The 12806-nt window shown below is 38.8% G+C and overlaps 1 protein-coding gene across 14 annotated transcripts in view; it reads right to left on the minus strand.

The window, feature by feature from the left end:
• Window positions 1-12806, minus strand: part of EYA4 (EYA transcriptional coactivator and phosphatase 4) — a 154277-nt gene that overhangs the window by 140008 nt on the left and 1463 nt on the right. For 2 of the 14 annotated variants that reach the window (XM_085217278.1, XM_085217263.1), the window contains exon 1: window positions 12602-12742. The exons of the other annotated variants lie outside the window; for them this stretch is intronic. The gene's annotated coding sequence lies outside the window, so the exon portion shown is untranslated. Of the gene's footprint in view, window positions 1-12601; window positions 12743-12806 lie in introns of those variants that run through there. 14 annotated transcript variants of the gene reach the window in all.

Consider the following 12806-nt stretch of genomic DNA (forward strand, 5'->3'; position numbering starts at 1 on the left):
TGTCTGTTCTTGTTTTGGTAGAAAAAAATATCATCTTTCTTATGTTGTAAGGGAAAATGGAATTTTAGCTCTTAACATAATTTCTGAAAAAATTTTAGTTTATATATTTCCCATGGTTGACTGTGGATTTGTCTGGTTTGTTTGTTTGTTTTTAAGTTTTTTTAGGCTCCTGTCTTTTCTCTTATGCAAATGCTGTATCATCTTGAAAGGAATGTCAATCCTAATTAAAACTACCCTTCAATGGAAAAAAAAAGTAGGTAAAATTATCATTTATATCTAACTTCAAGGGAGAGCAAATGACTAACAGATTTTAAATATAATTGTAATAAACAACTGAAAAGGTGAGCAAAGCAATCCTGGCAGTAGGATCTAGACATCTACTGCTTTCCTGAGTAGGTGGGTAGAAATATAAGTATATACTTATATACATACACATATACATTTTAGCTCTCATATTTTAATTCCTGCTTTGCTTTTTATCAGAAGGGTATCTGCAGGAGATATAAGCAGCCTGAAGATCTTGCAAGCTTATCTAGGGTTAGCTGAGGTAACTGGTCTCCACCTCCTGAAACAGGTGGGTGAAATGAGCCTCCTGGAAAGCTTGCATTGTGTTACAGATACAAGCCTTTCTTCACAATCTGGGTAATTAAGAGATATAAGAAAACTCCAACTTTCTATCCCTCTTCTTCTAACACTATTTTTTCCTAAGGCTTTTATCTCAGTAGAATAAGATAAGTGATTTCAGAGTATTTTACCCTTGGAGAAGCTTCAAGATATTCCACAACTCTTGTAGCATGCTCAAGACACACGTTTCCATCTGAGTGATCTCCAGTGCCCTGAGCTCCCTCCTTTCTCATAGAGGCCCTCACCCACAGAAACTCACTGGCTCTGCATACCGTGCCCAAGCCACAGCTTATTTTAGCTTTGGGTATGCTCCGTGCCCCCTGGTGAAGGTAGAGCTATTTGTCTGGGCTACTGGGCCTACAGCAATTTGTGTTTGCAGGTGGATTGTTTAAACAGGGAAGATTATTCTTCATTTTGAGTTATCAAAATTACGCCAGGATTTCACACAGCAATTCACGCAACATCATTTGGCTCCGGTAGGGCTGCACAGAGGGGGCTTAGGTGGGCTCTACACAACCTAGAAGGAGACACAATGAGCCTGGCTACTTTCCCTGTGATAAGGAGAACTCACTTCAGATTCAAATGCAGGGGTGCCAGCATAACTGCTAGATGGAGAGAGCCAAGCAGGAACAGCTCAGGACCTGCTCACTGCCCTCATTCTTCCATGATCCCTAGCATGCATATGCAGAAGACCATGCATGTATTCAAATTTGGCATACTATATGTATTCTAATGTATACAGAAACCCAACATCCGAAGTGGATAATTTTTAGGGTTCAATGTCAGATATTATTAGCATGAAAACAAAGCTAGGAAGTAAAAATAAAATCCTGGTTTCTAAAATGAAGAGGCTGATATCCCCAAGGCTTAGGTTCACAGGAAATCCAGGATCTGCTTGCTACCCAGAAAAATAAAAGGTGTTTTGTCCTGGTAACACAACTCAGACGTTTTCGCATCTTGATGCAGAATTATTATCCACACTGAGTTTTCACAAATGTTAAGAGGTGGTTAGGATGCTTTGACACCAATTCAGTGTTTACGACTCAATCCTCAATTACTTCCTGTTTACCTCCTCCCTCTCTTTACAAATTACACAGCTCTAACTGGAACATAATATGCTATTTCCATCTCACTTTCTGAGCATGCGGATTCATGCCAGATATCAAATGCAGTAATTGAAACAGACATGATTCATGCCATCAAGCTGTGATACACTGAAAACCTCTCAAAATTTGAGTCAAATGATTGCTTGTCATGCCAGTCAGCATGTACTTATTACACACAGTCCTGTGAATTCTGCATAGTCTTTGGTGAACACTTGTATTCAGTTCACAATGAACATTCAGTGCTGTTTGCTTCCTCAGACTGAGTTTCCTGAAGGATAGCATTGCTTATGATGTTATTGTGGACATTTTATTCAAGAAAAATTAAACTGATTTCCCCACTCTGATATTTCTAACTAAGAAGCAAATCACAGCTCCACAAAACCATTTCGAAGTTAATCTGTTAATCTGGCCTCAAGATGAAAAACATAGCAATACAGACAAAGAAGTTTCTCCATCGGTTATGCTAGATAAGACCCTGCATGGGTCTATGATGATAGGTTGGTCCTCTCTCCCATCATTATCATACAACAAAACAAGTGGGAAAAAAAAAAAAAAAGACTTTTGGTAAAGAACTGTGAGCACTATGTCTCATTTACTTCTGGTAAAACAAAGCTTTAGTGCAGTATTTAATTCTCTTGCAAAGATCAGAGAGTTGCGGTCAACAGCTCAACGTCCAAGTGGAGAACAGTGATAAGTGGCATTTCTCAGGGATCAGTGCTGGGACTGGTGTTATATAACGTCTTTGTAGGCAACATGGACAATGAGAGCTAGCGCATCCTCAGCAAGTTTGCAGACAACACCAAGCTGAGTAGTGCAGTTGACAGGCTAGAGGGAAGGGATGCTATCCAGACTGATCTGGACAAGCATTAGAGGTGGGCCCATGCCAACCTCATGAAGTTCAACAAGGCCAAGTACAAGGTCCTGCATCCAGGTCGAGATAATCCCAAGCTCAAATACAGGTTGGTTGGAGAACAGCTTGAGAGCAGCTCTGAGGAGAAGGATTCGGGGGTGTCAATTGATGAAAGATTCAACATGACTCAGCAATGTGTGCTTGAAGCCCAGAAGGCCAACCATATCTTAGACTGCTTCAAGAGAACCAGAACCAGCAGGTTGAGGGAGGTGATTCTACCCCTCTACTCTGCCCCTATGAGAACCAACCTGGAATACTGTACCCAGTTCTGGAGCTCCCAACACAAGAAGAACATCAACCTGTTGGAGCAGGTCCAGAGAAGGGCCACAGAGATGATCAGTGGGCTGAAGCACCTTCCCTACAAGAACAGGCTAAAAGAGTTGAGGCTGTTTAGCTTGGAGAAGAGAAGGCTCTAGGTGGACCTTATAGCAGCCTTCCAGTACTTGAAGAGGGCCTAAAGGAAAGTTGGGAAGATACTTTTTATATGGACATCCAATGACAGGAAAAGGAGAAATGGTTTTAAACTGAAAGGCAGTAGATTTAGTCTAGGTATTAGGAAGGAATTTTTTACTGTGAGGATGGTGAGACACTGGAACAGGTTCACCAGCAAGACTGTGGACGCCCATTCCCTGGAAGCATTAAAGGCCAGGCTGGACAGGACTTTGAACAACTTGTCTAGAGGTCTAGAGGGAGGTGTCCCTGCCCTTGATGATCTTGAAGGTCTCATCCAATCCAAACAATTCTATTATTCTATGATTCACCAATCTTACATGTACCCAAATATGGCTTAGAATAACTCCTTTGCTCTTCCACTCCCATCCCACACCTGTGCAACAATTATCAAGGGCTAGTGTTCAAAATTTCAGAGTGCAGAATTATAAACTCAGCCATTCCTCTCTTATCCTAACACTATGAAATAAGCAAGATTGAGAATAGAGCGATGAACCCCCTGATGCTTGGGTGTTTCCCAACTGAGAAAGACCTCTTCACTCACAGTTAGATAAAGCACACAGCTACCCAGACCTCTTCTGAGTCATTCCAGATTAATCAATCACAGGCTACTCCAGCCAAAAATAAATAAAACAAATGTGAAGACTGTTTCTGGATTCAGTTTGTAAACAAATGGATTTGCAAAAAAATTGCATGTAGTGTTTTCAAACCTATCAGTAATCAAAACCACACGAACTAAACCAAAAAGAAAAACAATTCTGAGGGGAAAAAAATAATAATAAAAAATGCCACTCTTAAAAATATATTTAAAAAGTGTATTTTTTTTCCTTACAAGCTGTCAATTTCCATTTCAGTGTTTTGAACAACCAGGAATTTTTTAAGGGAAGGATTCTAACTTTTAACATAAGACATATTTTGGTTAATTTCTGAGACATTTTGCCTCTCATTTTTGAATAAAGTAGCTGAAAACAAACCAAATAAAACATTTCTTTATAAACAAGCCACTGAAAACAGAAAGAAGAAAAAGCTGTTTGATCAGCCAGAATATTTTAAGAGACACAATCAACTTGAAAATACTAATTGTGAAGGATTTCCTCTCCCTAAACTTACCTCAGACATTAAAAAAAATTCTTTATGACATAAAAACAGCATAAGGTAACAAGATTATTTATAAAACAGAAACCAAATTTATCACTTCCGAATTTGGGACAATGTAAATAGAAGCACATCTTCCAAAATTTACCCACTGAATCCCATTACATATGAAAGTGAAAGCTGTGACAGCATGCTACAAGTATATTTACATTCACCTTGTTTTTAAAGCGGCTTCAGTCCATATTAAGCAGTTACATGCTTCAATGAGTACATGATGCTAGTTATTGAAGAAGACCAAACAATAGATAAGCTTCTCCAAAACACCTGGCTGAAGGAAGGAATGAGCATCTTGCCCATCCACCTGACTACTCCCAAACATATCTCAGGTGGTTTTGTGCCCAAGGTGAGGATAATTATTGCTCATCCAAACGCAACAGCAACACTAAGCCCATCAAGTTAAAGTGAAGCATTCAGATGAATGAAGGAAAGACAAACTCTTATACTCCACTTTATACCCTATAAAGAAAATGCTAAGACCAATATTAAAGGTGCTGTGTAGTCTACATTTTTGATGCTACCAACTCTTCTAAGAACTATTCATTCTCACTTTGATTCAAGGGCTATCAGCAGTCCTCATATGGAATATAAGTGTCATCAAGCACTTTGAACAGCTCAATATCCCACAGGGAATTTTCTTTCACTGAGAGCCCACACTAGGCATACAACACAAAGTAATTGTGATAAATAGGTATTCTCATATTTTAATCATACCAAGCACTTTGACAATGGTTTATTTGCCTTTTCCCTACTTGGATATTTATTAGCTGTGATCAAACTATGGTTATTCTCTAGAAGACACACTTTTCAATAGTTTAATTACTCCTGTGGTGTTGTGTCTGGAAGTTCCTCAGCCATTCTAGCTCCCTTCCTAAAGTCAGAAGAGTATGCATCTCTCCAGCAGTACCTGCACCTCTACTACCTATGCAGGTGACACCATTCCTCTTCCTCTGTGTAGTCCTTTATTTAAACAATTACTATTCCTTTTTTGTCTAGGTCACTAACCTAATCATCTGCTGGGGCCATGGTTTTGTTTTTGTTTTTTGTTTTGTTTTGTTTTGTTTTTTAAATAGACCACTGGCTTGTACTGAAGCACAAATTGTCTACTTGTTCTCAGTTTACCGAAGGAGCCAGATGACTGTGTATCAGCAATCTGTTCTCTTTGTTGCTTACTCTTTCCCCAATCTTTGTAGTAACAGTACTGTAGCTATTACAGTCTAGTGACAAAGTTTTTAAGAAGTTCTTTCTTTACCTAGGTCAGCAAACAATCCAATAAAAGTAGCAGCCTACTTCTCATAGATCTCACTGGTCTTTGTATCACTGCTGAAACAGTAAGTAGTTTTGATTTGATGACTAACCCCTGAAAGACTTTGAGTAATACTGTACTCTTTAAATATTCATTAGCAAGTAAGTATTTTTGAATCCATGATTTAATTTGCTGTTAAAGCCACTTCATTTATGTCAAGTCAGTTTTGTATCCTTCAGGTTATTAAGCAAAAAGCCATGTCAAGTCCAAAATCTCACAGAACTGTATTGTTGCATCACTAGTCTTACCTCTAGAAATCAAACTTGTACTCACATAAAAAATAATATTGGTATTTTGGCATAATCAAGTTTTCATAAGCCCATGATGAGGTACAACATGCACATTTCTGTGTTATATGTAAGTAATATACAAAAGGCATTTGGAATGTGAGAGCATGTAAGTTAATACTTTGTGACAGTGGAGACTAACAAAAAATCATTGCCATAAATTAAGCACTTGTCTAGAGCAACAGCTAAGTAATGGTTACTTTTTAGAAATTATCCAACATCTTTCCACAGGAATAGCAACAAAAGAATGCAGCCAGTCATGAACGCTATAGGCTATGGAGATGACATTCTCCTACTAGAGCAGTTACACTCTGCCTCTTCCTCATGAGCACAGTTTTTGGACAGTGGTGTCCAGATCTGGAAAGTTTATGAACTTTGGTTTCACATCCAACCTCCAGCCTTCCTCTGAGAACATCACTGCTGTCCTCTCCAAAGGTACCATAATTTTCCTCATCATATGTATATCTGCAAATTATTTGTAACAACTTTAGCTTTAGTTAAAAAACACATTCACAATAACTTTTAAGTATTAAGAGATCATTTTTGTAGGTGAAGTTTTCATTCAAAAAAATTCCACAGATTTGACCCCGCACTTCAGTTAATAGAGGTGGCAGATTAGGTAACCAAGGCTGTGGTTCCACAAGTATTTCTGCAGCACCGATGCCAGTTTCAGCAGCACGGCTGCTGCCACTCATTCCGACCTTTGCATCATGCCAGCACAGCTGTTTGTGAACCACAGTGAAGAGCAGATCCAGCTCAAACAAGTGGCCAGCAGAGGAGAGGTAAGGACTGCTTAAGAAGCATTGCCACCAAGTGAGAAATGACAACTTCACACTCTTTCATGCTCTGCCATAGAAAATAGAGAGACAAAGAAAATTCAGGTATGGTCAGCCATATGCATGAACCAGTCAGTTGTTTCTTGTCGCCACCAAGACCCCTAAAGAACTGACACTGTGAGAACAGAGCAAAGATACTCCTCTTCCTACAGACCCTACAGTCTGTCTACTGGAGGCTAATTCCTAATTTGACTGCATCACTTGGGCTACAGTTCAAACCATGGACTTCCTGAATGTAGATCTAAGACTCCAAGAAGCAGGGTAGTTTCATAACAGCTATCCAGGATTAAACTTCTGTCTCATTTCTGTCTTAAGTCAAAAATCTGCTGACTACTCAGCTAGACCTTGGAGATAATAGGCTATAGTTTAATCAGAGAATTGGAAAACAAGTCATATCTAAATGGCTACCAGAAATGTCTAGGAAATACACAGTTGGCTGTTTAAGCTGAAAGATGCTATTCCTCTCATTGCAGTTGACTCCCAGCAAAACTTCTGCATGGTGAGATCAGCATTCTTTGAACACAAAAATTGCTTCTCAGAGGGGAAATCAACAGAACCAAATTAATGTGAGGTTTACAGCAGATCCTTCTATCACACTAGATTAGGGGAAAGGAAGGAAGGAAGGAAGGAAGGAAGGAAGGAAGGAAGGAAGGAAGGAAGGAAGGAAGGAAGGAAGGAAGGAAGGAAGGAAGGAAGGAAGGAAGGAAGGAAGGAAGGAAGGAAGGAAGGAAAGGAAGGAAGGAAGGAAGGAAGGAAGAGGAAGGAAGGAGAAGGAGAGGAGAGAGAGAGGAGAGGAGAGGAGAGGAGAGGAGAGGAGAGGAGGAGGAGAGGAGAGGAGAGGAGAGGAGAAGGAGAGGAGAGAGAGAAAAGAGAAGAGAGAGAGAGAGAGGAGAGAGAGAGAAGAGAAGAGAGGAAGAAGAGAAGAGAGAGAGAAGAGAAGAGAAGAGAGAGAAGAGAAGAGAAGAGAAGAGAAGAGAAGAGAAGAGAAGAGAAGAGAAGAGAAGAGAAGAGAAGAAGAAGAGAAGAGAAGAGAAGAGAAGAGAAGAGAAGAGAGAGAAGAGAAGAGAAGAGAAGCATACACATAAAAAATAGGAGGCTCAATGGAAAAGCATTTTGATCTTTCCAATTTGGAAACCTACCACAGTTCCAAATCTTGCCTCGAGGTAACCTGAAAATTTTATTTTGGAGACTCTTTCCCAGAATATGATTACTCTGTTTGTAAAACCTTTGTACTGTTCAGCCCTGTTACTTTCCAGCTCCCTAGCTCTCTGCATTAAGAAGACCAGAACAGGAACATTAAGCTGTGTCTGAGCTGCATTGCTAGAACTTGGCAGGGGAAACGTGCATAATCTGTCTGAGCCATGCCTGTTTTTGTTAAACCATGTCTGCACTGGGACACTCGGGAGACTTGGAAGAAAGACCTCACATACAGTGTGATGTCAGCATGCATAGGCTGAAGCATATCAAGTCTTATTTAGCCATTCTCATGTTGGTGTATGTTGACATTCATTTTCTGTAGTTCTCTGGGAATATACTGCAGTAAATAAAAAGAACCGTCCAGGTGGGATTTAAGATGTTAAACTGACTTCACACCTTTCCTTGAATAGACTTCGCATTCATGAAACGTCCCTGAGTAAACACAACCTGGCTGTTCACTTCCACAAGCAACAAAGTTGCCTAAAAGGAATTAAAAGCATGCAGCCGACTGACAACATTTCCAATAGAATCACTTTCAGGAATACAATTAATGTAAAAGCTATCATTGAGGTCATTCATAAAATGCTATAAAAATTTTCTAATAAAAATATATATTCTACCGCAGGAGTATGAAAATGTCTTAAAAAGGAAGAAAGCATGAATGTACGATTTTGACATTTTTATTTAACCCTCCTCTGTTTTGTATTGAAGGATTACCCCTCCGCACTTTTGATCTCTTGCACACAAAGGATACTACAATACCTGAAAAAATAACAGGCTGCTCTAAGAATAGTGATATAACGTGAGACCACTCCAATAATTTCAACATTCCTACTCCAATTTGCAACAGCAAAAGATCTGGCACAACGCAACAAGCTAAGTTTCCAATTACCTCATGCACCAGCATTGATTTCAATAGCTGAATATACATACAGTCATAGAGGAGAATTATTTGAAAAGTCGCAAACTCAGCTCTGTATTTCTTTTACTTTTGTGGGCTAAATCAGAGTCGCTATGATATTTTAATGCAGGTTTTTGTGGTTTAATTATATATGTGTCAAGAGCAGAATACTTACTTGCTACACGTATCAGATTAAAAAAAAAAAAAAACCAGCAGTAATTCTTTACACTGCTGAAAACGTCCACTTATACTAGGTTATGTCACAATAGTAGTAAATTTTAATGTTGCCCAAAAACCTAGTATTATTAACTTAAATAAGTAAGTAAAAATTTATCACCTATAGGAGAGTTAGTCTCCTGTAAGTGAATGTTTTGCATGTTGCCTCAGGAGGTCTTTTTGCAGTTTGCTGCTCCAGATCAGTCAAATTGTACAGTTCAGGCACAATGGGAGGCAACCCCAGAGCAGAGACACAGTACTTACAGCGCAGACTGACTCTGGTCTTCAGAGACAGCACTTAAATTACACGCAATTAAACAATGCTACACATGTTACTCATTGTCCTGTACTTCTGTGGATAGCTGCTAAGGGAAAATCGCCAGTGATTTGTTTTACTGTAGGAGAGGGACACAGACCCTCACAAGAATCTAGGCACACAAAACCTCAAAAAATCCAGCTTTTCAAATCTGTGGTAATGAATTGAAAACATAGTGTCTGGTACCTGAGCCCAGCAGCTTAAGACAAAGTATATATAATCTTAGTGACATATGGGTCACAGAAAGTTCTGACGGTAATCACTTCTCATGACAATCTTCCCTTATCATGAAGAAATTCTAAACAAATTGAGAATAAAATGCTTAAATGCTAGTATTCCTCAAAGAGTCATTAGCATTTGACATTTTGTTTGAAAATCTGATGCCCAGCATACAGGCAGCCCTGTGAGTGAGACTGCCCAGTGATGCATTCTGATAGAGGACAATCAATCATCAAAGTAATTTTGCTGTTCAGCATTAAAACAAAAGGTGGGCCACTTATCTACCACGTTTCTCAGGCTCTAAGACAAGAAGAAATTGCTTTAAAATATTTTTCACCAGGGTCCTGTAATGCAGGCATCCCAAAAGGAATTTTTCTGGCAGTATTAAGCCTACATTGTGGACCACAACTGTAAGTTTTATTGCCTTTTCAAATAGATTTTATTCTTGACTTGACAGATAAGCACCCTCTGTATCTGAGCTGTTGCACTGCAAAGTGCATCCAAGTTCCTTTAAGTGCTTCAGACTTCACGATAGATTTGGTAACAGTGCAACGCAGAATGGTCCATGCAGGTGGACTCAGCCAAAAAATTATTTGATAAAAAAAAATCTGATTTCTGCACAGTAACATCTAAAACGTCATCTAATATGTACAAGTAAAATGGAAAGCTTTTGATGTATATTGTAATGTGTGGGGCTTTGACAGTTAAAACATCTACCGATTTTAAAAGAAATAGAATTTATTTTTAATAACCATTTTTATTTACTTTTAAAAAGAGGAGCAGTTTATGCCTTCAGCAGAACTATGCCCTGAAATCTCAGGGGTGATTAAAGGGCCATGCCAAAGCTGAAAGGTTTCAAATATCAAACTATACCATTATGTCAGGGCCAGCAAGATCAATTAGCGCTTTTCAATGACAGAAAAGGTTAAGTTGGACACAGATTTACAGAATATTTAAAGCTAAAAAAGGAAAACATCACATATTAATTTAATGTCACACGTTAAAAGTTTATTTGTAAGCCTCATAACTGAGGTATAAATATTAAAACTTTTCTTCCACTTGCGCAACACAAAAACTGCTTTTGTCATGAAAAATGGCAAGGAGATTTATAATGTGTATCTGTGTATGTTAGATGGTAATGTTCACATTGGGTTCTCAAATACAAAGCGGTACTTCAGACAGTCAAAGCTTCAGCTACCAGACCTGATTTAGTGCTGAGCTCTTACAAAACTTTATAAAAAAGATGTGATAAACTGACAGATTTCTGTTTGCCTGATGCCTCTCCGCTTGCATCCTTCCTGCCCATCCTGATGACACTAAAAATGAATGGCAGTGAATAAGTAAACCAATTCCTATATTCAACTGAAAGACAAACAGAAAACTACTAATGGGGGGATGGGGGGCGGAAAAAAAGGAGAAAAAAAAAAAGCAAACCAAATGAGCAAAAAAAAAAATAGTGATCTGTAAATTAATTCATCTCAAGTCTGGGAAAAGAAGTAAGTGTACAACTTCTGCAACTGAAAGCAACAGTCGCACCAGGAAACACTGGAACTTACATTTCAGCTCCTGGCATCATACGGATACTCACAGGAAGCACAGGTATGCTTGAAGTTAATCCAATACCTGTTAATATAAGCATCACTGCAGTAAACATCACTTGAACAAAGTATCATGCTATGACATCAAATAAAGTTGGTATAAAATTACCATAGGAGTGCAGAGAAAGGGAAAAAAAAAAAAAAAAAAAAAAAACACTGTTGAGAACAGTGATTTGGATTATAGTTGTATGATTCCAAATAAAAGTGAAGATTACTTTTGTTCAATGATAGATTTCAAAATGTCTTTTTTTTTAAAGCCCACTTTATTTATTTCGTCAAGGAGTGATCTGAAATATTTACTACCAGACAGTACCTAATTTTAGGTTTTAAGTGCTTTAACAGCTCTATGAAATATGATCAGCAGCTGCAATATAGAAGTATGCTGAATAAACTCTCCTTGTAAAAAGGGAGACCTGTTCTACCTCGAGTTCATAAAATCCTTACTTTCAAGAAAGAAAAAGATAACACATAAAAAGTTAATAGTTACGTCCTATAGCATTTGACAGAAACTCCAGGAATTTCTTTCTTCTTTCCGAATTAGCTTTCATATTTCACAGAGGAAAAAGTAGCTTGCATTTTAACACTTGTATTGAACATCATGCACCACCAGCAGCTCACCAAGGAGCCAGGTACTTTTCCCATGCCAAATTCCAATGCTTAACATTAAGTGATTCTAGGACTAAGAAATAGAACACGACATATGAAAGTCACATAAAGTTTAAACAGTAGCTCTCAAAGCTTGCATCAGAGGCTAAAAATATGCAACAGGATACTATCTATAGCCGTATTTCTAGTTGTCTCTTTTGAAACATTTTAACTGGGAACTGCAATTAACTGGGAACCCACCAGTTTCTTACCTATTAAATTCCTTGTTTAGAATTCATCTAATGCATTGGCGTTATCCATGAGGCAGAATAGATTTCTATTGCATAGGGTTGCAAAGCCATTAACACACACAAATTCTGAAAGGAGTAACCTTCAACTACATTTTTTTAGGAACGCGACCACATACACATAATTACTTATAACTGTATATGCATTACCTGAACAAGGGCACATGAAAGGTTGGTCAGCATATTCCTCTCTTAGTTTTATTAAGTTAGTCTGAAGACCATTTTGAAACATAAATAGCAGCATTTTCAAAAGAAAACAGAGCGACCCGGTTCAGATGGAGCCCAGCTAATGCCAGACGTCAAAACAGACAGGGAGAAGAGAGAGAAATGTCAGTCTGTGTCTCCACTAGCTCACAGTACAATACATTTTGTAACTATGCAAACATTTCTTATTCGGCAGCGTTCTGAGAAACACGAGTAGAAAAGAGTCAAAGCGGCGGCAATTTTAGTAAAACCCTTTTTTGAGCGTTAAGTAAATAAAACAATGATATAACCACAGCTTTAACGCAAAGCGCTCTCTTCAAATAACAAATAAATACTGAGGTCAGACCCAACGTGATATTTACACCACGTTCAGAGAAGATGCTTACTTTGTACGCGCCCCTACACAGCTGATCAGTTTATCTCGGACACACTTTCTGGTCTTCCTTTCTGCTGTCCCACACACGTAAACAAATTCTCAGCGCACCGAAAATCCGGGTTCCTTACTGCTCTAGCACGATTTCACGCCGCAGTTCGGATCAGCCGAGGCGCTGCCGGGTCGGTACGGCGCCTCTCGCGTGGGTGCAGCCGCCG

The sequence above is a fragment of the Meleagris gallopavo genome, chromosome 2 (genome assembly GCF_905368555.1).
Source record: "Meleagris gallopavo chromosome 2, MGAL_WU_HG_1.1, whole genome shotgun sequence".
Lineage (NCBI taxonomy): Eukaryota > Metazoa > Chordata > Aves > Galliformes > Phasianidae > Meleagris > Meleagris gallopavo.